The sequence below is a fragment of the Pinus tabuliformis genome, chromosome 5_1 (genome assembly GCF_031772625.1).
Source record: "Pinus tabuliformis cultivar Carrire ecotype Pingquan chromosome 5_1, CPIR1, whole genome shotgun sequence".
NCBI lineage: Eukaryota > Viridiplantae > Streptophyta > Pinopsida > Pinales > Pinaceae > Pinus > Pinus tabuliformis.
In genome coordinates this window covers 778,247,666-778,270,138 of record NC_142305.1, presented here as the reverse complement: position 1 = coordinate 778,270,138, position 22,473 = coordinate 778,247,666, and positions in this window count along the sequence as shown.

The following is a 22,473-nucleotide window of genomic DNA, read 5'->3' as shown; positions in this document are numbered from 1 at the left end:
TACAACTAGATCAGGAGATTTTCTTTTCAAAACATTTTTCTTATTAGTCTTTCTTGATTGATGTCATGCTTTGAACATAATGCTGGGAAGATTTCTTTTGTGAACAAAATGAATTTTTATAGAAAATGCTTGGTTGACTACAAATCATTTCTTTCAAGTTGGTGTATCTTTCCTTCTATGGATTGTGTTGATTATGTTGGTCGGCATCTTGAGACTCTATTACTTGATCTTAATTTCACAACTTCATGTCATGAACCTTTTGCTAAATATCAATCTGTCTATTTCTTAATTGCATGATAGTGCATAGGGTATGTGATTTCTATCAAAGTTGTTCAAATTCCAAATGCCTTGTTATATGAGATTTTTCCTCTACTATTTTTGATTATGTAATATTAATCTCTTGGACTTCCACAATTGGTTTAGATATGATAGGAACCTGAGACCTCATATTCCATAAATACAAGAATTATTCCTATCTTTTGATTTCACTTTAATTGGAATGGTTGTGATCTAGAGTAAATATATATGGATTGAGAATCGATGCATTGAATTCTAAACAACTCTGAAGCTGCATATCTATTTGTTCAATGCATTAGGGACAAAGGTCTCATATTTTTGTTATTGATCATTTATAATCATGGTTGAGAGCATTTATGGATGGATGAAATCTATATCATACTTAAAGTTGGAAGGTCATGGTTCTAGCAGTCATTTGCTTTCTTCCTTTATTCCCATAAGCAAAGATTTTCTTCCACAATATCATTTGCAAGGAATTTGTTTATTCAAACTCATACAAAGAGAGTGAGAGTGTTTTTCTATTTTGACCTTGTCCACACAATATGCTTACACAGTGAACATATTAATAATTGATGATGCTTTTAGTAAACCAAATCTTAATTTCTTGAAGGATTTTGTTACACAGAAGTCTAGATAGAATTAGTACAAATTAAAGTCATGCTTTACATGGAGAATGGTGTGAATTTATCTTGAATTTCTTTCAACATTTACAATCTTCCTTTTTAATGTTGTTCAGGCATTTGCTTGGTTTCCAATTAAATAGTAGCTAGGATTTACCTTCTATCTGCCAATAATTAGGATTTCCTTTTGCAATTTCAAATCGTATAGGTTTATCTTTTATTTTCCAAAGGTTATATTGAGGTTTGTTTCCAACTGTCTAGATTTGTGTCTATGCTTTCTGAAGTTTCCTTTGAAGTTCAAGATTAAATTTCATTTATTGATATTGATGCATAAGCTAAACTAGAATTTGATTTGTAAGTTGTTGGGGGCTCTCTCTAGCATTTCTAGTGATGTGCCTCAAAGTTCATGAACTCTTGGATTGACAATTAAATGTTGGTCCATTAATATGCCCTATACTACACCCAACAAAAACCATACATGTCAGAGCCTATTTTTCATGTGTTGGAGGAAATTGTTGACATGCAAAGGCTTATTCAGGGATCACATGGTGAGGAGAAATGCATTGAACAACTTAATGACATTATATTCCAACATCAATTTTGTATCAAAAAAATTGATGGGAAAACACTAATATAGGGCAAGAAGTATTCAACTACTGCAGAATTGTCACCATTATCAGGTTTCAAATTTTTTAAGTTCGTTGTAGATCATCTAATATTTGCATAAAATATATTGTTATTACAATCAGTTGTTGAAGTTCATAATGCATGAAGGTAGAAGAGAGATATAAATTATTTTGAATGCTTGGAAGAAACTCATAAATCTATTAGATATACATATGATTACATTGATGTTGTTGATTAAGTTTGGTGGGAGTTTTTTTCAATAATCGAAGTGATATCATTTCAGGATCAAGAAATGAAGATACAATTTTGAAGACTCCATTTAGTTAGCCACAAAATGTGTCAAATGAACATTAGGAAAGAAACATTTTTGAACAACAAAAATCTCAAGGTATTTTTAAATATTCAAAGGTAGAAGAAAGAGAAATATATATTGGTTCTAGAATATCTCATGCACAATGTGAAGCCATTGAAGAATTTTATTGGGGTTTAGTACAAGATATTAAGGAGGGTTGCGTGATCGCAGTGTTGGTAGATGAAGATGCATCTGGCTATCCGTTCTGGGTTTCCAAGATTATAAAGGTCCTTACATAAAATGAAGATGTTGTAGGTATTGAATTACATTGGAATGCGACAAATACACACCCATTCAATGCTGTGTACAAGCCATAGATGGTAGTTGATAAAAGAAATTGGCAGAAAGAGAAAAAGAAATGGTATAAATACAATCGTCTCCACACAAACCTCTTAAAATTGGAGGATGTTGACATAATTATTTATGATTTCAATTTAACAAAGAGAGGAACTCTTTACTTCAGGGTGATAGAGGTTTGTAAGAGGTGGCTACTAGAAGAAACAATGTTGAGATGAGAGTTTTTTGAACCGAGTCGTAGATATAGAAGAATTTTGAAACCTGAAATTGTGGGCATGAATGTTAACTGAGATGGGGCACTAGTTGATGAAAGAGAAGAAAATGGAACATCTTCATATGCATCCAGTCATTCATCTGAAGATGTGAATTATGCTGGTGTGAAAGAACATATGAGTGTTTTTTAAAATGTGTCTAAGACAATTTATATAAATGATGTTTGCATGGTAAATTGAAATAAATATTTTAATCTCCATATGATTTTACACGACGTTAAGAGTCATTTTGATGTTTGTTGGATTATACATTTTAATTATGATGAATTTTTTTGTTTACAATATCCACAATGCAACAATAACTTAGAGAAATAATTTCTGTTTCATTCAATCTACAAGTATTGATATTTTGATTAATTTAGTCATATAAATTATTCATAATTTTATGGTTGAAATATGTTGAAACATAAAGTTTTTAATTCTATGGTTGAAAAATTGTCAAATTTATTTTTATCTTTAATGCTATGGTTGAAAACAATTACAATTTTAGCGATTTTTAGTGTCATGTTATTATATGTTTAACAACATGGATGAAAATTGTTGGCATTTTAGTGTGTTTTAGATCCCATTATTTTATCTTTAATGCCATTACTAAATAATGTTGAAATTGTACCTGGAAAATAAATTTTTTATCAAATTATGACCTTTCTTATGAGGAGTCACTATCCCTTCCCATCGTTTGTACGAGCTTGAGTCGTATAGGACCTTCGCGAGGAGTGTAGCTCTTCCTTCCATACCTGGCCCCGCCTGACTGATGAAATTCTATATCCACCGATATATCCCTCAATTCAAAATGAGAGGGTTGATCAGGACAAGCAAGTCTTCAAGTCATTCATTATATACGTAATTACGTGTCTAATCAAGATGCTTTCTTATCTACCACAGCCTTGAGCTTCCCTCACCCTATCTATGGTCGGGTGAGCATTAACACCCTAAGTGACTTATTGGTTCGGGGATTGCGTAATTACATATATAATAAAGATTCAATCGGTTCATCAACTACCAACAATATTTGTGTGTTTTATTCAATTATTTTTCACAAAAAAATGGTTTTACTGCAATTTTTAAAATATGTTGAAAATTAACCCTAAAAAAATGAAACATTGTTCCAAAATACACACTTTTCATTTTTGGGATGTCTTTCATGTTTTTTCAGGGATTTTTGGCTAGAGTTCTTGATTTGAGTTTACAATTGTCATTTCAAATTTTACATTGTTACAAACAGAAACATGGCAATAGATATGACCCTCAACCCTATGAGGTTCATAGCAACCAATGCATAGTAGAACTAAAATATTGTGTAATGTGGAGGAATATCAATTTGGTTAGCTATACCTAATGAGTCCATGCCTTACACAACATAAAATATAGATCCATGTAATTGATATATGAATAAAATGAATGTGTTGACCCAATATGAGTGTCTACACTACCAAGACTTAGCAGAGACCCGCACATGGGTCAATAAGGGAGGAAGTGGAAGTTCCCCAAATTAGTCTGTTATAACACAATAATTAATTGCAAACATGTGATCCACATAGCCAACATTCTTCAATAAGAGGAAGTAATCATGCCAACAAATTAATGTTTAATGATTATTATGATGCACTACCTCAGCTCTTTTAAGCATTAACACAACACATTAGTGATTCTTGTAGATAATAATAATGCAGACATGCCTCCTACAACAATAACATCATTTAAACAAGGAATGAAACATGTTTTTTTATGAATCACAAACATAAGAGAACTTATCCTTGAAAATGCGAGAATATTGCAACTGAGAGTGGGATTATAACTCTCCACCCAATTGTAGACATCTACATCCAGGCTAACTTACATTTGTGACTCATGAGCCAAACTTTAGAGTCTGAGGGTCTTTATTAGGATATGAAACACTACCAATGAATGAACCATGAACCATGGATTTTTCTATCTCTTTCCAGAATAGAATTGTAGCACACTAGTGCCCTAAGGCACCATCATTTTACCCGAAATCATGGATTCTAAATGTTCCCTAAAATCCTACTAAGTATAAGTTTTTCCACTTCTTCTATTCTCTCCTATTGTGCCTCCTAAATGCCTTGATGGATGAGTATCTATTTGTCTCCATGTCTGTACCCTAATGGGGCCGAACTACATTCTTTTTTCCTCCTTTGTAGTGGTTGACTGCCACTATCTTAGTTGCTAGCACAATCCACTTCATTAATTCTTGTCCTACATGACTTGTGAGTTCTCCAAGGTAGCATGGTCTGCATACTTCTCTTATAGTCCCATTAACTCCAGAAAACTAATTCATTAAGGAAAACCAAGTTTATCTTTCCTTCATAAGGAAACCTTGACTATCTGAAGTAAGCATCCTCTTCAGCTCTAGAATTCATGTTTGTCTCTCACCCTTTTTTATTTATAGAAGTATTTACATTGTGTACATAAGGATGAGAAATTTTGCTATTAAAACCCCTCTTCCTTGGGGGAACATCATCCTCGGTGTTCAATGACACATACATAATGGACATATTTGAAAGAGATTTATCAAATTAGCTCCTTATAGCATTTATAGTGCTTTATGCCTTTGCCTTAACAAAAAAGTAGGATATGTTAATAATCAAGTTTGATTTCAAATGTCCATTAAAAGAGTGATAAAATTTAAGTCATCATTCAATAATTTTCTCCAATGGTCCTTTCAAGTCTTTTGATGCCTTTGGAGGTGTCTAGTCCAACTTGGATTATTCTCTTTGCTACTATGTTGAGCCTTTTGTTTCCTCAATGAAAAATCTATATCTCATTATGTATGGGCACACGCCCATTGTGCTCTTGACCCAAATCAACCATGCTCATGACCAAGAAACCAAAAATCTATATATTCCAACCTTCCCTTCTATACTTCTCAATCCCTCATACAATCGGTTACTGTCGTTCCATGCAGTCACTCACCTTCCAAGTTCAAGCATCCCCTTCTCTGCTTCTTCATCACTTGGGAAATCCATCCCTTGGTAAGGCTTCCTTGGATCAAAAGGAGTTCAAATCCAATATACATCCTTGCCTTTGAAACAATCATATGGTCACTAGCATGCTTCAAGTAATCAAAGGGAACCATTGAGTATTGGTGTCCTACAATGGCTTTTCCTCAAAATCCTTCACTAATGTACCATTTCATGCTTCAATTATTTTGTTGTTGCCTCCATCAACCTTGCACCCAACTCCAACTACCCAAACTAGGAAATTTCAATCCTTTCCTACATCATGGCACCTAAATTACATAAGGCTCATCATAGCAGATTGCACTAATTTGAATTATACTTCATCAGTAGTTTATCGATGAGGTGAACTTGGAATTCTACTTCAATTCCTAACACAACAGTGTCAAGTTAGTTCATAACTCGAACCATCATAAATTAGAATATAGTATTCATATTTGTAATTCAAAAGTTTAGAAATAAATTAAATATGTATGCTTATCTTAATTTTCTCATTGCTGCTATCTTTACACACACTGGTCATTATCTCATCTAGTAAACACCAAGTTCTTTCTCTTCACTTTTAGCACATCCATGCACCAAATTGGTCAAGTTCCTTCTCTTCAATTTAATTGTGCACACACACCAGATTGGCCCAATGCCTTCTCTTATCCTTGATTTCCACTGCAAGGTGTGTGTGTGTGTGTGTGTATATATATATATATATATATATATATATATATATATATATATATATTTATATATATATATATATATATATAGATATATATATATATATATATATATATATATATATATATATATATATATATATATATATATATATATATATATGTATACTCCCTTTCACTTTTTTGCGAATATGGGCATGTTGACACTGCGATCTACAACCTCCAAAAATTTGTCTACACATGAATTTTGTAGCCTATTGAGGTTCTAACGATCTATTCTCTTCATGACCAATGAATTCTACGCTAAGTGTTTATGTATTCTTCTCATATTTTAAGTGTCAAAATCACTTGCATACATATGTTCAGTCCATAGAAAGTTCATGAATGAAGTATTTTATGGAAGCTTGAATATGCATAGAACAGTCTACTGAGACAATGCCTATGCAGTGTTTAACTATGATGATAGTGAGTGCACACTTTCAATTGAGAGTTTCTCACTTTTCGTTGCAATTGTCCTTTTATTCCAGCAAATTTTTCCAACTACCACTTTTGCACACCTTCACTTTCCCAAGTGTTGCTTTCATGATTACGACTGGATTTTTTCATTCCTTCAATTTAATGAGTGTGATTTTTCATGTTATCTTCACTTCTACATGTGTCACTTTCAATGTCTTTGGAATTTTGCAAGTGTCGTTTTCATTTTTTGCTTACTGTTACAAATATTATATTTTTGCATGTAAAGTGTCGCATATTGTACAAGTGTAGTTATAGTTCATTTTAAGGGGTTAATTTAGTGTCGGTTGTAGGTTTTAACCCCGTACAGAAATTAACTGCATACGAATTCTAAAACACAGAAAATAAACAATGTGAGAGCATAACACATAAAACACATATACACAGAGATTTTTCCTTGGATCCCAAAATTGGGACTACTATCTTGATTTTTCATTATGTTCCTTTCAATGTAACAATACATATTTATACATGCCGAAGCATCCAATACCATGGACCAAAAACCATCGCGTCCAAAACCATGGACTAAAAACCATTGCGTCCAAAACCACATGCAAAAAATCATGCACAAAATCATAGGTAGGTCTGCCAAACCTAATATACAGTCCAAAAACAAAATTTTCTTAGGTACCGCCCCAGACCCCATAGAGTGGGGTTACGTGCACCCCTCAAACCCCTTCTGACCCCCCCCGCTATGCAATCGGTGCAATGAAGGGGGCACTTTTCCCACCTTATAATCCCCCCACTAACTACATGGGCTAGTCGTGGAAAGAATATAACACAACCCAACATTCTCCCACTTGTTGTTTTCTTTCCATAAGGGGACACACGAGAGCTTAGTCATTTATCTAGCCCTTCAATGCCCATTGTTTCTCTACACCAGGAGAACTTCTCAGAGCTCACAGATTTTGTCAATGCATTTGTAGTATTCTTCAAAGTGTCCACCTTTACCAGCAACACCTTTTTGTCTTCTATCATATCCCTCACAAAGTGATATTGAACATCAATGTGCTTTGTCTTTGAATGATATGCAGGGTTCTTTGCCAAGAAAATTGCAGATTGGCTGTCACAGTATATCCTTATAGCTCCCTGTGCTAATTCCATACTTGAACACAATCTCTGCAACCAAACTTCTTCCTTGCTTGCATGAATGGCTGCCATGTATTTTGCCTCTGTAGTTGATAGTGCCACTATAGATTGTTTCTTACTCATCCAACTGACTACACCTCCAAATAGGTTAAACACATAACCACTTGTAGATCATCTTTGATCCAGATCTCCAGCCTAGTCTGCATCAACAAAACCACGAATATCAAACACTCTATCCAATCCTAGTCCTCCTTGGTAGCACAAACCATAATCACTAGTGCCATGCAAATACCTGAAAACCCACTTCACTGCTATCCAGTGCTCCTTCCCTAGTTTTGACATAAATCGGCTCAATACTCCCATTGCATGTGTAATGTCTGATCTAGTACAGACCATCGCATACATTAGGTTACCAACTGCACTTGCATATGGAACACGTGACATGTCCTCTTCCTCTCCTTGTGTCTTGGGACACTATTCAGAAGATAACTTTACACCCACAGGAATAGTAACCTTCACAGTTTTACTATCCTGCATATTAAACCTCTGCAATATTGTCTCGACATACTTCCTTTGGTTTAACCAGAGCTTCCTCTTTGTCCGATCTCTTTTAATTTCCATGCCCAAAATATAGTTTGCAGCACCAAGATCTTTCATGTCAAATTTGGAGGACAAATGGGTCTTCAAATCCTAGATAATTTCTTTGTCATTTCCAACCAACAACATATCATCCACATATAAGACCAGATAAATGGTCTCCAATTAATTTAAAATATATAGAGTGATTTTCTTTGCTTTTGGTGAAACCAAGTCCCCATATAAATGTATCGAATTTCTGATACCACATCCTTGGTGACTGTTTTAACGCATACAGAGACTTCTTTAACTTTCATACCAGTTCTTTCTTACCCTTCACCACAAAACCTTCAGGTTGCTTTATGTAGATCTCCTCTTCTGGATCCCCATGAAGAAATGATGTCTTCACAACCATCTATTCTACATCCAAATCAAAAGCAGCAACAACAGATAAAAGTAATCTAATAGAAGTTACCTTGCAAGAGAAAAAATATCACCAAAATCAATTCCTAGAACCTAGGAATAACCTTTTGCTACCAATTGAGCTTTGTATTTCTCCACCTTTCCATCTGCATTTGTCTTCTTCTTGAACACCCATTTGCTACCAATGGGTTTCCTTCCAACCGGCAACTCCACCAGATCCCCAGCCTCATTGTTGTGCAAAGATTTCATTTCATCAACCATGGCCTCTTTCTGTAGTTTTCCATCCTCTGAATCTACCACTTCCTTCACAATTTTGGGATCATCATTAGTAATAGATAAAGAAAAATTTCAATAGAAACCAGATGGATTATACCTTTCTGGCTATCTTCTTTCTTGAATTGATCTTCTCACACCCGGAGTTTGTGGATCTTCATCTTCTATTTCCTCCTCTGTTGTAGAGTCTGATTCTTTGTCCTATAGCTCAAAATATATCTTCTTAGGTTCCTTTGGTTGGACTTCATGTTTAATAATGTCTTTCACCTCTGTCAACACCACATCTCAGCTGTACACAACCTTCCTTGTTATTGGGTTCCAAACCTTATAACCCTTTAAACCATCCTTGTACCCAATAAAGACACACTTTTCAGATTTACTATCCAATTTGGTTCTTTTCTCGTTTGGAACATGTACATATGCATCACATCCAAATACCTTCAGATGTGAAAGAGAGGGTTTCTTACCAGTCCATACCTCTTGTGGAGCCTTATCCTCCAACGCTGATGAAGGTGATCTATTGACTAGGTAACATGTTGTCTCCACCGCCTCTGCCCAGAATTCCTATCCTAACCCAACACCACTGAGCATGCTTCTTGCCCTTTCCATCAACGTCATTTTCATTCTTTTTGCAACTCCATTTTTCCCAGGTGTGTATGGAGTATTCCCCTGCCATGCTATACCACACTTCTTACTGAATTCCTCAAATTCCTTACTGCAAAACTCTCCACCGTTATTTCTCCTCAACACCTTTATCATCTTCTCAGTTTGGTTTTCCACCAGAGCCTTAAATTCTTTAAACCTCTCAAAGACTTCAAATTTGTTCTTAAGGAAATGTATCCATGTATTCCTTGAGAATTCATATATAAATGATACATAGTACACAGACTTACCCAGTGATGGAACCTTTATAGGTCCAAGCACATCACTATTCACAAGATCTAATATCTATTTCTCCCTCTTACCACCAGAGGGGGAACTCACTTGATTCTACTTCCCATATACATAATTTTCATAGAAACCAAAATCCAGAGAGCTATTACTCATCCCTTCCACCATACCTTTACCATGAAGTATTCGAAGGCCCTTCTCTCCAATATGTCCAAGCCTTTGATGCCACAACATGGTCTTCTCTCCAGAGACCACTAGATTTTATGCTCCACTTTCAAGAACCACAAAACTATTGCACCCATCAACAACAGTGATACCTTGCAGCTTGTACAGAGTTCCAATATGAACTCCCCGCACCAATACCAGTGCTCCCCAAACCATCTTGTAGGTATCCTTCTCGAGCACCCGTTTTACACCTGCATCATCTAGCTTGCTTATAGAAATCAGATTTCTGGCTAATGCAAGAATATGCAGAACACCAAAAGTGTTCTAACCCTTCCACCTTGCAACTTCAACTTTACTTTTCCGCGATCAATGATTCTAGCCTTCTTGTCATCCCCCAAGAAGACATCACCACATCATATTTCTCATACTCGCAGAACGAATCTTTATGGGGAGTGAAGTGAAAGGATGCCCCTGAGTCAATCAACCATGCCTCATGACCTACATGTGTACTTGAAGAAGCCAAGTACACATCTCCACCTTCATCTGAGGTGGTTTTCACCTCTACAGAAGGAGCATCACCAGATCCTTTTCCTTTTTCAGGAGCTTTAGATTTACAGTCCCTTTTGTAGTGCCCTTCGTTTCTATATTTCCAGCACACCACCTTTACAGGTTTTCTTGGAGATTTATATCTACCTCTAGATTACGATCTCCCACTCGATGACTTATTTTTGCTTATGTTCTAGGACTATCCTTGTACAGACAAGCAATCACCATTCTAGCTCTCCATATTTTTCTATCTCATCAGTAAGGATGAGACTATTTCATTAAACTGCAAGGAAATTGCATTGCTACCTATTGTAATAAAAAAACTATCCCACTAATCTGGTAGAGAACACAACAAACTGATGCTCTTATATTCACCTGAAATTTTAATATCAATAGATAATAACTGACTTACCACAATATTAAATGCATTCAGATGCTCTGTCACTGAGTCTCCATCTTTCATCGTCAGGTTATACAATTTTTTCCATAGGAATAGTTTATTCACTAGAGACTTAGATTGGTATAAAGTCCCTAACTTTTCCCACAAAGCCTTCGCCATATCTTCCCCCAATACATTCAAAAATACTGAATCTGAGACACATAATCGTATTGTGCTCTTTGCCTTCTGATCCAACTTCTTCCATTCTTCCTCGGACACTCCCGTTGGTTTAGTACCTGGATATACTGTGATCCACTAATCTTTATCCACCAAAAGATCCTCCATCTTGAGTTTCCATAACTCAAAACTTTGACTATTAAATTTCTCGATCTCTATCTTTCCACTGCTCACCATCTTCTTTCACCACCAAAATCGATCCCACAAATCTCCCACTGAACAGGGTCTACCACAGGCCTAAGCTAAACCCCTCAGCAGAAAAGGCGTCCCCTTGAAGCCAAAACAACTCCTATACCGAATGTAGGTTTTAACCCCATACAGAAATTACCTGCATACAAATTCTAAAACATAGAAAATAAACAATGTGAGAGCATAACACATAAAACACATATACACAGAGATTTTCCCCTAGATCCCAAAACTAGGACTACAATCTTGATTTTTCATTATGTTCCTTTCAATGTTACAATACGTATTTATAGATGCCGAAGCATCCAATACCATGGACTGAAAACCATCGCATCCAAAACCATGGACCAAAAACCATCACATCCAAAACCATGTGCAAAACATCATGCACAAAACCATAGGTAGGTCTGCCCAACCTAATATAGGGTCCAAAAACAAAATTTTCCGGGGTGCTGCCCGGACCCCATAGAGTGAGGTTACCTGCACCCCTCAAACCCCGTGTGACCCCCTCTACTATGCAATCGACTCAATGAAGGGGGGGCTCCGTCCCCCTTCTAAACCCCCATTTTAAATTTAACTACATGGGTTAGTCGTGTAAAGAATATAAAACAACCCAACGTTGACGAGTCCTACTTATCACATAGAAATGTGCTACACTCATTCACAAAGTTTTGTGCATTGTCACACAAGTGTCATCACTGTTGTTGTAAAGTGTATCTTTAGTGTTGCAATTGGAGGAAGTTTTTGTATTGTCATCGCATTGAGGGGATTATGTTGTCCATTTTTTCTCAGTGATCAATATTGTGTCATTAATTTTTCTGGGTGTGTGACCATGTTCAAGTATTATCCTTGTTTACTTTGACGTCACTTATCTCGCACTTAGACAAATTTTGAAAACTTCCCACTCGAGAAACAATACTTCACTCATCCCTCCTAAATACCCACTATGTAGTCTCAACCCTCAAGCTCGACGCTTGCCTCTTCGAACTAAATAATGCATAGTTCCTACCTTTTGAAACTACATTATGTAATTATAGTGGTCAACCCTAGCCCCTTAAGCTCTAGAACTGCACAGATCAGCCTCTAGTGAACCCTTTCATTCACATTGCACAGTCTAAAGCCTCAAGCTTCTATATTAACTTGTTGAATTGTACAAATGTGCAATCCCTAGGCCTTTCTCTCTCTAGAATTGCACACTAGGAAAATTCAAGCCTCAATCCTACCTCTGTGAGCCCCTCGGCTATGAAATCACTTTACCTTTACCCTCTTGACTTGTGCACTGCACAGTCACATTCTTGAGTCCATGCTCCTCACCACTTGAGCTATGCAACTAGAAAATCCATGATTCAATCTCCCAATTCTAGAACAATCAGATATTTTATGAAGCATGTTAGACTAGAAGTTTTCAAAATAATTTCATCTTGTCATGAGTGTAGTTTAGTTGTAGGTGTTATATTTTATTATGATAGGATGATGATGAAGGATATGAAGAAGGAGACCATGCTATAAGACATATATGTCGTTGAAAATACTTTCGACAAAGTTGTAGGTTTTAACCCCATACAAAAATTACCTACATACAAATTCTAAAACACAGAAAATAAACAATGCAAGAGCATAACACATATGCAGAGAGATTTTCCCCTAGATCCGAAAACCATGACTACTAGCCTGATTTTTCATTATTATGTTCCTTTCAATGTTATAATACATATTTATACATGCCGAAGCATCCAATACCGTGGACCAAAAACCATCGCGTCCAATACCATGGACCGAAAACCATCGCGTCCAAAAACATGTGCGAAAATCATGCACAAAACTATAGGTGGGTCTGCCCAACCTAACATAGGGTCCAAAACCAAAATTTTCCAGGGCGCTGCCCCAGACCCCATAAAGTGGGGTTACGTGTACGCCTCAAACCCCTTGTGACCTCCCCCCACTACACAATCAGTGCAACGAAGGGGGGCTTCGCTCCCCCTCTAACCCCCCAGTTAACTACGCGGGCTAGTCATGGAAATAATATAACACAACCCAACATTCTCCCACTTGCTTTTTTCTTTCCACAAGGGGCCATAAGACAGCTTATTCATTTTTCCAGCCTTGAAATGCCCATTGTCCCTCTACACCAAGAGAACTTCTCAGAGCTCACATATTTTTTCAATGCATCTACAATATTCTTCAAAGTGTCCACATTTACTAGCAACACCTTTTCTTCCTCTATCATATCCCTCACAAAGTGATACTAAACATCAATGTGCTTTGTCTTTGAATGATATGCGGGGTTATTTGCTAAGAAAATTACACTTTGGCTGTCACAGTCTATCCTTATAGCTCCCTGTACTAACCCCATATTTGAACACAATCTTTGTAACCAAATTGCTTTCTTACTTGCATGAGTGGATGCCATGTATTCTGCCTCTGTAGTTGATAGTTCCACTACAGATTGTTTCTTACTCATCCAAATGACTGCACCTCCAAATACATTAAACACATACCCACTTGTAGATCTTCTCTGATCCAGATCTCTAGCCCAGTTTGCATCAACAAAGCCATGAATATCCAACATTCTGTCCAATCCTAATCTTCCTTGTTAGCACAAACCATAATCACTAGTGCCAAGCAAATACCTGAAAAACCTGCTTCACCATTGTCCAGTGCTCCTTCCCTGGTTTTGACATAAACCTGCTCAATACTCCCACTACATGTACAATGTATGGTCTAGTACAGACCATTACATACATCAGGCTACCAACTGCACTTGCTTATGGAACATGGGACATGTCCTCTTCCTCTTCTTGTGTCTTGGGACACTGTTCAGCAGATAACCTCACACCTAGATGAATAGGAACCTTCACTGGTTTACTATCCTGCATATTAAACCTCTACAATATTGTCTCGACATACTTCCTCTAGTTTAACCAGAGCTTCCTCTTTGCCTGATCTCTTTTAATTTCCATGCCCAAAATATAGTTTGCAGCACCAAGATCTTTCATGTCAAATTTGGAGGACAATTGGGTCTTCAAATCCTGGATAATTTCTTTGTCATTTCCAACCAGCAACATATCATTCACATACAAGACTAGATAAATAACACAGTCACCAATTAATTTAAAATGCACACAGTGATCTGCTTTGCTTCTGGTGAAGCCAAGTCCCCGTATAAATGTATCAAATTTCTAATACCACATCCTTGGTGACTGTTTTAACCCATACAGAGACTTCTTTAACTTGCATACTAGTTTTTTCTTACCCTTCACTGCAAAGCCTTCAAGTTGCTTCATGTATATTTCCTCTTCTAGATCCCCATGAAGAAATGTTGTCTTCACATCCATCTGTTCTACCTCAAAATCAAAAGCAACAGTAATAGATAAAATTAATCTAATAGAAGTTACCTTGGCAACAGGAGAAAAAATATCACCAAAATCAATTCCCAGCACCTGGGAATAACCTTTTGCTACCAACCGATCTTTGTATTTTTCCATGTTTCCTTTCGTAGTTGTCTTCTTCTTGAACACCCATTTGCTGCCAATGGGTTTCCTTCCAGTAGACAACTCCACCAGATCCCAAAACTCATTTTTGTGCAAAGATGCTATTTCATCAACCATGGCCTCTTTCCAGACTTTGCCATCGTCTGAATCTACTACTTCCTTCATAGTTCTGGGATCATCGTTAGTAATAGATAAAGAAAAATTTGAATAGAAAGCAGATGGAATATACCTTTCTGGCTACCTTCTTTCTCGAACTGATCTTCTCACACCCAGAGTTTGTGGCTCTTCATCTTCTGATTCCTCCTCTGCTGTAGAGTTTGATTCTTCCTCCTTAAGCTCAAACTCTATCTTCTCAGGTTCCTTTGGTTGGACTTCATGTTTAATAACATCATTTACCTCTCTAAACACCACATCTCGACTGTACACAACCTTCAGTGTGACTGGGTTCCAATGTTTATAATCCTTTAAACCATCCTTATACCCAATAAATATGCACTTTTCAGATTTACTATCCAACTTGGTTTGTTTCTCATTTGGAACATGTACATATGCATCACGTCCAAATACCGTCAGATGTGAAAGAGAGGGTTTCTTACCAGTCCATACCTCTTGTGGAGTCTTATCCTCCAACACTGATGAAGGTGACCTGTTGACCAGGTAACATGCAGTATCCACCACCTCTGCCCAGAATTCCTATCCTAAACCAACACCATTGAGCATGCTTCTTGCCCTATCCATCAACGTCTTATTCATTCTTTCTGCAACTCCATTTTGTTGAGGTGTATATGGAGTAGTCTTCTATCGTGCTATACCACACTTTTGACAAAATTCTTCAAATTCCTTGCTGTAAAACTCCTCACCATTATCTGTCCTCAACACCTTTATCTTCTTCTCTATTTGATTTTCCACGAGAACCTTAAATTCTTTAAACCTGTAAAAGGCTTCAGAGTTCTTCTTAAGGAAATATATCCATTTATTCCTTGAGAATTCATCTATAAATGATACATAGTACACAGACTTACCCAGTGATGGAACCTTCACAGGTCTAAACACATCACTGTGCACAAGTTTTAATATCTATTTCACCCTCTTACTACTAGAGGGAAAACTCACCTGATTCTGCTTCCCATATACACAATTTTCACAGAAATCAAAATCCAGAGAGTTATTACTCATACCTTCTACCATACCTTTACCATGAAGTATTCGAAGGCCCTTCTCTCCAATATTTCCAAGCCTTTGATGTCACAACATGGCCTTCTCTCAAGAGACCACTAGATTTTCTGCTCCACTTTCAAGAACCACAGTGTTATTGCACACATCAATAATAGTGCTACCTTGCACCTTGTACAGAGTTCCAATTCAAACTCCCCACATCAATACCAGTGCTCCCCAAACCATTTTGTAGGTATCCTTCTCGAACACTGTTTCTACACCTGCATCATCCAACTTGCTTACAGAAATCAAATTTCTGGCCAATGCTGGAATATGCAGAACACCCGGAAGTGTTCTAACCCTTCCACCTTGCAACTTCAACTTTACTTTTCCACAACCAATGATTCTAGCCTTCCTATCATCCTCGAAGAGGACATCACCACCATCGTATTTCTCATAATCACAGAACCACTCTCTATGGGGAGTGAAGTGAAAGGATGGACCTGAGTCAATCAACCATGCCTCATGATCTACATGTGTACTTGAAGAAGCCAAGTACACATCCCCACCTTCATCTGAGGTGGTTTTCACCTCTACAGAAGGAGCATCATCAGATCCCTTTCCTTTATCAGGAGCTTTATATTTACAGTCCCTTTTGTAGTGCCCTTCCTTTCCGCATTTCCAGCACACCACCTTTACAGGTTTTCTTGGAGATTTAGATCTCCCACTCGATGACTTATTTTTGTTTATGTTCTGGGACTATCGTCGTATAGACAAGGCATCACCATTCTGACTCTCCATATTTTTCCATCTCATCTCCTCCTTCAGCAAGGATGAGACTATTTCATCAAACTGCAAGGCAGTTGCATTGCTACCTATTGCAATAACCAGACTATCCCACGAATCTAGTAGAGAACACAACAAACTAATGCACTTATCTTCATCTAAAATTTTAATATCAACAGATGCTAACTGACTTACCATAGTATTAAATGCATTTATATTCTCTTTCACCGAGTCTCCATCTTTCATCCTCAGGTTATACAGCTTTTTCCGCAGGAACAGTTTGTTCACTAGAGACTTATATTGGTACAAAGTCCCTAACTTTTCACACAAAACCTTCATTGTAGCTTCCCCTGATACATTCAACAATACTGAATCTGAGACACACAATCATATTGTGCTCTTTGTTTTTCAATCCAACTTCTTCCATTCTTCATCAGACACTCCCGTTGGTTTAGGACCCGGACCTAGCGCGATCCACTGATATTTATCCACCAACAGATCCTCCATCTTGAGTTTCCTCAAAACTCTGACCATTAAATTTCTTGATCTCTATCTTTCCACTGCTTGCCATCTTATTTGACTACCAGAATCGATCTCACAGATCTCCCACTGAACAGGGTCTACCACAGGCCCGAGCGAAACCCCTCAGCAATAAATGCGTCCCCTTGAAGCCAAAACTACTATGATACCAAATCTAGGTTTTAATCCCATACAGAAACTACCTGCATACGAATTCTAAAACAAAGAAAATAAACAATGCAAGAGCATAACACATAAAACACATATACACAGAGATTTTCCCCTGGATCCAAAAACCGGGACTACCAGCTTGATTTTTCATTATTATGTTCCTTTCAATGTTATAATACATATTTATACATGCCTAATCATCCAATACCATGGACCAAAAACCATCGCGTCCAATACCATGGACCGAAAAACATCGCGTCCAAAAACATGTGCGAAAATCATGCACAAAACCATAGGTGGGTCCGCCCAACGCAACATAGGGTCCAAAACCAAAATTTCCCAGGGTGTTGCCCTGGACCCCATAAAGTTGGGTTACGGGTATTCCTCAAATGCCCTGTGACCTCTCCCCACTACACAATCGGCACAACGAAGGGGGGCTCCGCCCGCCCCTCTAACCCCTTGGTTAACTACATGGGCTAGTCATGGAAAGAATATAACACAACCCAAAAAAAGTATCAAAGATCAGAATTTCATGAATACCCCATATCATAAGCCCCTTAGAGGATGAATACAAAGAACATGCAAGAACCATCATGAGGATGTAAAGAAAGCAACAAAAGGAGTAGCTTGGAAATGCCACATCATCCTGAAGTTCTATGTCGTCATTGTGAAGAGTCATCTCAAGAGTCACATGTGTCATAGAGACTTCCCACATCATTTGTGGAATGTAATTAGTTAATTCTCCAAAATGAGAAAATGTCAAATATGTCGATGACCAAGGGTGTCACATGGAATATGAAGAGTGATTATTGAGTTCTAAATTCATATAGAATCTCAAATATCATGTAGGAATTCAAAATTTCATTGTAGAAGCTCAAGGGTCATGAAGAAGGTCAAGCTTCACATGGGAGGTGAAGAGCCACCTCGTTTTTTATAAATATACCATTAGAAATCAAGAAAAGGGACTTTTGGGACTTAAACTTTCATCTTGGTTTCTATAACTTTGGTATAGTAGAGAATATATTTCTTTCGCGAAGTAAGTGGTGACTTAATGTTCCACTATTGGGGCTAGTGTGATAGAATTGTACTTATATATCATGGCATTTCCACTTAATATACGAAGATTTATGAGCCAATACATTTTCATTCATGTATTTTGAATATCATTGGAGTATTCTTTAGATGTTTCGAGTATGTGTTTCATTCATATTTACTAAAAAAATTGAACTATTTCAGTGGCTTTGGTAATTATCATGTTGAATGTATGTTGTATTTGGTTTTATGATCATGGTTTCCTTGTCAACTACTTTTCAGACTAACTTATAATCCTCTTATTCTCTTGTGGGTCTCTTTTAGGATGATTCTATTACTTTTCTTCGAGAGGCTCACTCTCTTTCTCCCTACCATGAAAGTACATTGTATACATCACAATTTATGCCTTACAATGTCAACATACTTGCTTGTTAAAAATAATTTTCTTATAACCTCTTATGTTAATAATGCAAGCCAAGGAAAATCCATAAGGAGAATGGAAACCAACTATATTTACAATTGAGGCTCCTACTCCAAATGGTGTGAGGTCTAATTGGGACATCACATCGGGGAGACCCCCTTGATTTACAAATTTCTAGCACCATCAAAAGTTGGTGCTAGAAGGAGGGAAAAATGACAAGCTATGATGATTAAGTCTATTTTGAAGCCCTAATCTTAAATGGCACATTCCTAAATCATAATCTCAAAATATTTTTGTAACCTATCCCCTCGTAAACATTTCATCTTCATGGAGTAGTTACATGAATTGTCTCAATTAAGTTTTCATGGTAAGGGTGGTACATTCATAGCTATACATATATCTATTTTTCTTGTTTTTTGTAAATCTAATGAGATCGATGATGAATTTTTTTTGCTATGTTATTCCTCCTTACTATGGTCGAGTTAAGAAGTGGTGTTAGACTTTACTATCCATTCCCACTCATTCATTTGATAAATTCCTCAAGGAGCTTCATCAAGCCTTTGATAGGTATGATTTTCATGATGTATGTAATAGGATTGATCTACTCATAATGAAATACGATGACTCTATAGAGGATTTTCTTAATAGATTTCTTCACCTTTGCTATCAAATTCCCAAGGGAGTGATTAATTCAGATTTTATCAGTGAAAAGTTTTAGAGCTTGTTATAATAAAAAAGTTGGTCATCTAGCCTAATTTACTAGATGGATCAAAGTACACCATGTAAAGCCAATTTTACCATAGTAAAATTGCTTTCATTGTGAGAAATTACTTAATAAAGAACCTTTGTTAAGTAATTTATAGTTAAACCCATGAAGAATAACTAAATAAATCACTATTTATTTGATTTTCTTCTAGTACTAATTAATTAAACCCTTGTTCAATTATTATTCCTTGTCATATTTTACCCAATCATGAAAAATAAACAAATAAATCATTAATTATCTTATTTTTATCTAAGAATAATTAATTAATCACTAATTAATTATTATTCTTTGTTAAATTTGACTAAATCCCTTAGGAATAATTAAATAAATCCTTATTTATTTATTATTCCTTAACTAATTCCTTGAGATGATAAATAAATCATTTATTTTTTATTATTTCTAAATTAAATTTTAAATACCTTTTCCCTCCTAACCAAATATAATAAAATATTCCAAGTGGTTATTCCAAGAATGGGATCAATAATATTTTATCATTGCTCATTATTAGAGGATAACACAATATTTTGTTATAAATAGAAGGGTTTTCCATTCATTATTAAGTTTTGATTATTTTCATTATTGCACTTATTATTGTAGCTCTAATTATTTTCATTGTCACACATCATATTTTTACTGGGTTTACACACTAAAGAGGAGAGAAACTCTACACAAGCTGAAGACATTTGAGGATAGCCAAGAACCCATCCCATCGAGGGGACTGGTAACATTCATTTGTTCCCTTCACAAGTGTTATAATAAAACTATTCTTTGTATATCTGGTTTCCATTGGATGATTGGAATTATTACTCTTTCTTTTTGTTGTTTAACTAGGATTGTGGCATAGATCCATACTTTGGCAGGTTTTGTTTCTATTAGTTGTTGTAGATCTACAATGCTTAACAGCCATTTATATTGTTTAGATTGTTTGTCATCCACAATCTTAAGTCAGTTCTTTTCGTACATCTCTCAGAAGAAAACACTACAACAACATTGGCGACTCCACTGGGTTTTATACTTCAGATCCAGAAACCTGGGTGACCTTGGGTTTTTAGCGTAGGGTTTCTTCTTTTTTCAATTCTCTTAATGTTTCCTAGTTTTTTAACCCTAGAGCTATTAAATTTCTGACTTCTGTAAGCTTCCTGGTCGTTTAAGTAGGTCAGAGGAAACAGTCGTGACAAAGGTGGCACTTTTTTCTGAGATTTTCCAACTGGGATCCACAGATCATAATCACACTTTTTGGCCCAAAAACTATGATCTCGAGGCCAGGGCCCACTTATCATCCAAAAAGTGTGATCCCTACTGGAAAATAGGTCAGTACCTACGATTTCTAGGTTTTAAATTTTTTCTCATATTTGTTTCCGGGTTTTGCAAAGAGTTTTCTATTAGGTTGTCTGATCTATGTCTCATCCCTCTTAGGCCATGATGTACTCCAATTTACACATTGAAGTCGAATTTATCCCCCCAGGGCTTCTAGTATGCTTCAAGCTTTATAGGAGTTTAGCTGAGTGAGTAATCGACGTTTCTACAGTGCTTTCAACCACATTTTCCAGATTTGTACCCTTCTATTTAAGATCTATAAAGATAGGTTGTCACCATCCATAGTTTCACATTTCAACTTGTTTGGTCATTGGTCTTGGGGTCCCATCAGTTTCCCTAGGTGTTACACCCATATCCCTATCTTTTTGCAACGATCTTCCCCTCTAGTTTTTTGTTGTTGTTGCACCACTTTCTAGCAACTTAGTGTCACTTGGTCCCAATCACACCAGCATTTAGATCTCTTGACCATTTTAGTGTTTTTTTCGTTGATTCAGCCACCAAGTAGCACAATGTTTGCAAACCCAGTTTGGGTGAGGTTTATTTAATTATTTTGTTGTTAATTTTCTATTTTTAATTTCAGTTTATTTTAAGCAAGCATTTTTCTTTTTTACAAACAAAATCTGGGATTAATCAATAAATACACTCTCACACACAAGCACACCTTAATCAAAGGGCGCTTGGTTTACACCGCCAAGCTAAGACTTAACATAATAAATTTATCTCCCCTCGTCGAGACAAAGGCATATTGTTGATCTCCCTTTACCATTTTTGTGTCACGTGTGTATTTCCACCATTGCACCACCAAGGTGTTTATAATGGAGACTATTAGGCCTTAAACCCCAGTTTTTGGTTTGGCATATTACCCCTCCACATCAGGTTCATGGTCATAGCCCTCCATGTCCCCACACCGACTCTTATACTGGTTCACCTAATTCCTCATCTAAGTTTGAGTCTCTTTCACCGCATATCGTCACCATGTCTGGACCCACAACTAGTGCAGGAACCCAACCTGGTGTTGGCTCTAGTTCTATCCCGTTGGTCACATCAAGCAGAAAAGTGTCAGGAACTATTCTGGTAGCCCCCATGCTTCCCTTTATGGTTGGGTTAAGTCTACGCGATTATAACTAGTTGATAAACAACCCCATACACCATGATGTTGGTTAGCTTTCTATGCCAACTAAGCTTCCCTTAGACATCTCAAAGTTTGAAGGTAATGATGGAGAGAATCCTACCAACCATGTTTGATCCTTCCACATGTGGTGTAGCTCTAATTATTTTCATTGTCACACATCATATTTTTACTGTGTTTACACACTATAGAGGAGAGAAACTCTACACGAGCTGAAGACGTTTGAGGATAGCCAAGAACCCATCCCATCGAGGGGACTGGTAACATTCATTTGTTCCCTTCACAAGTGTT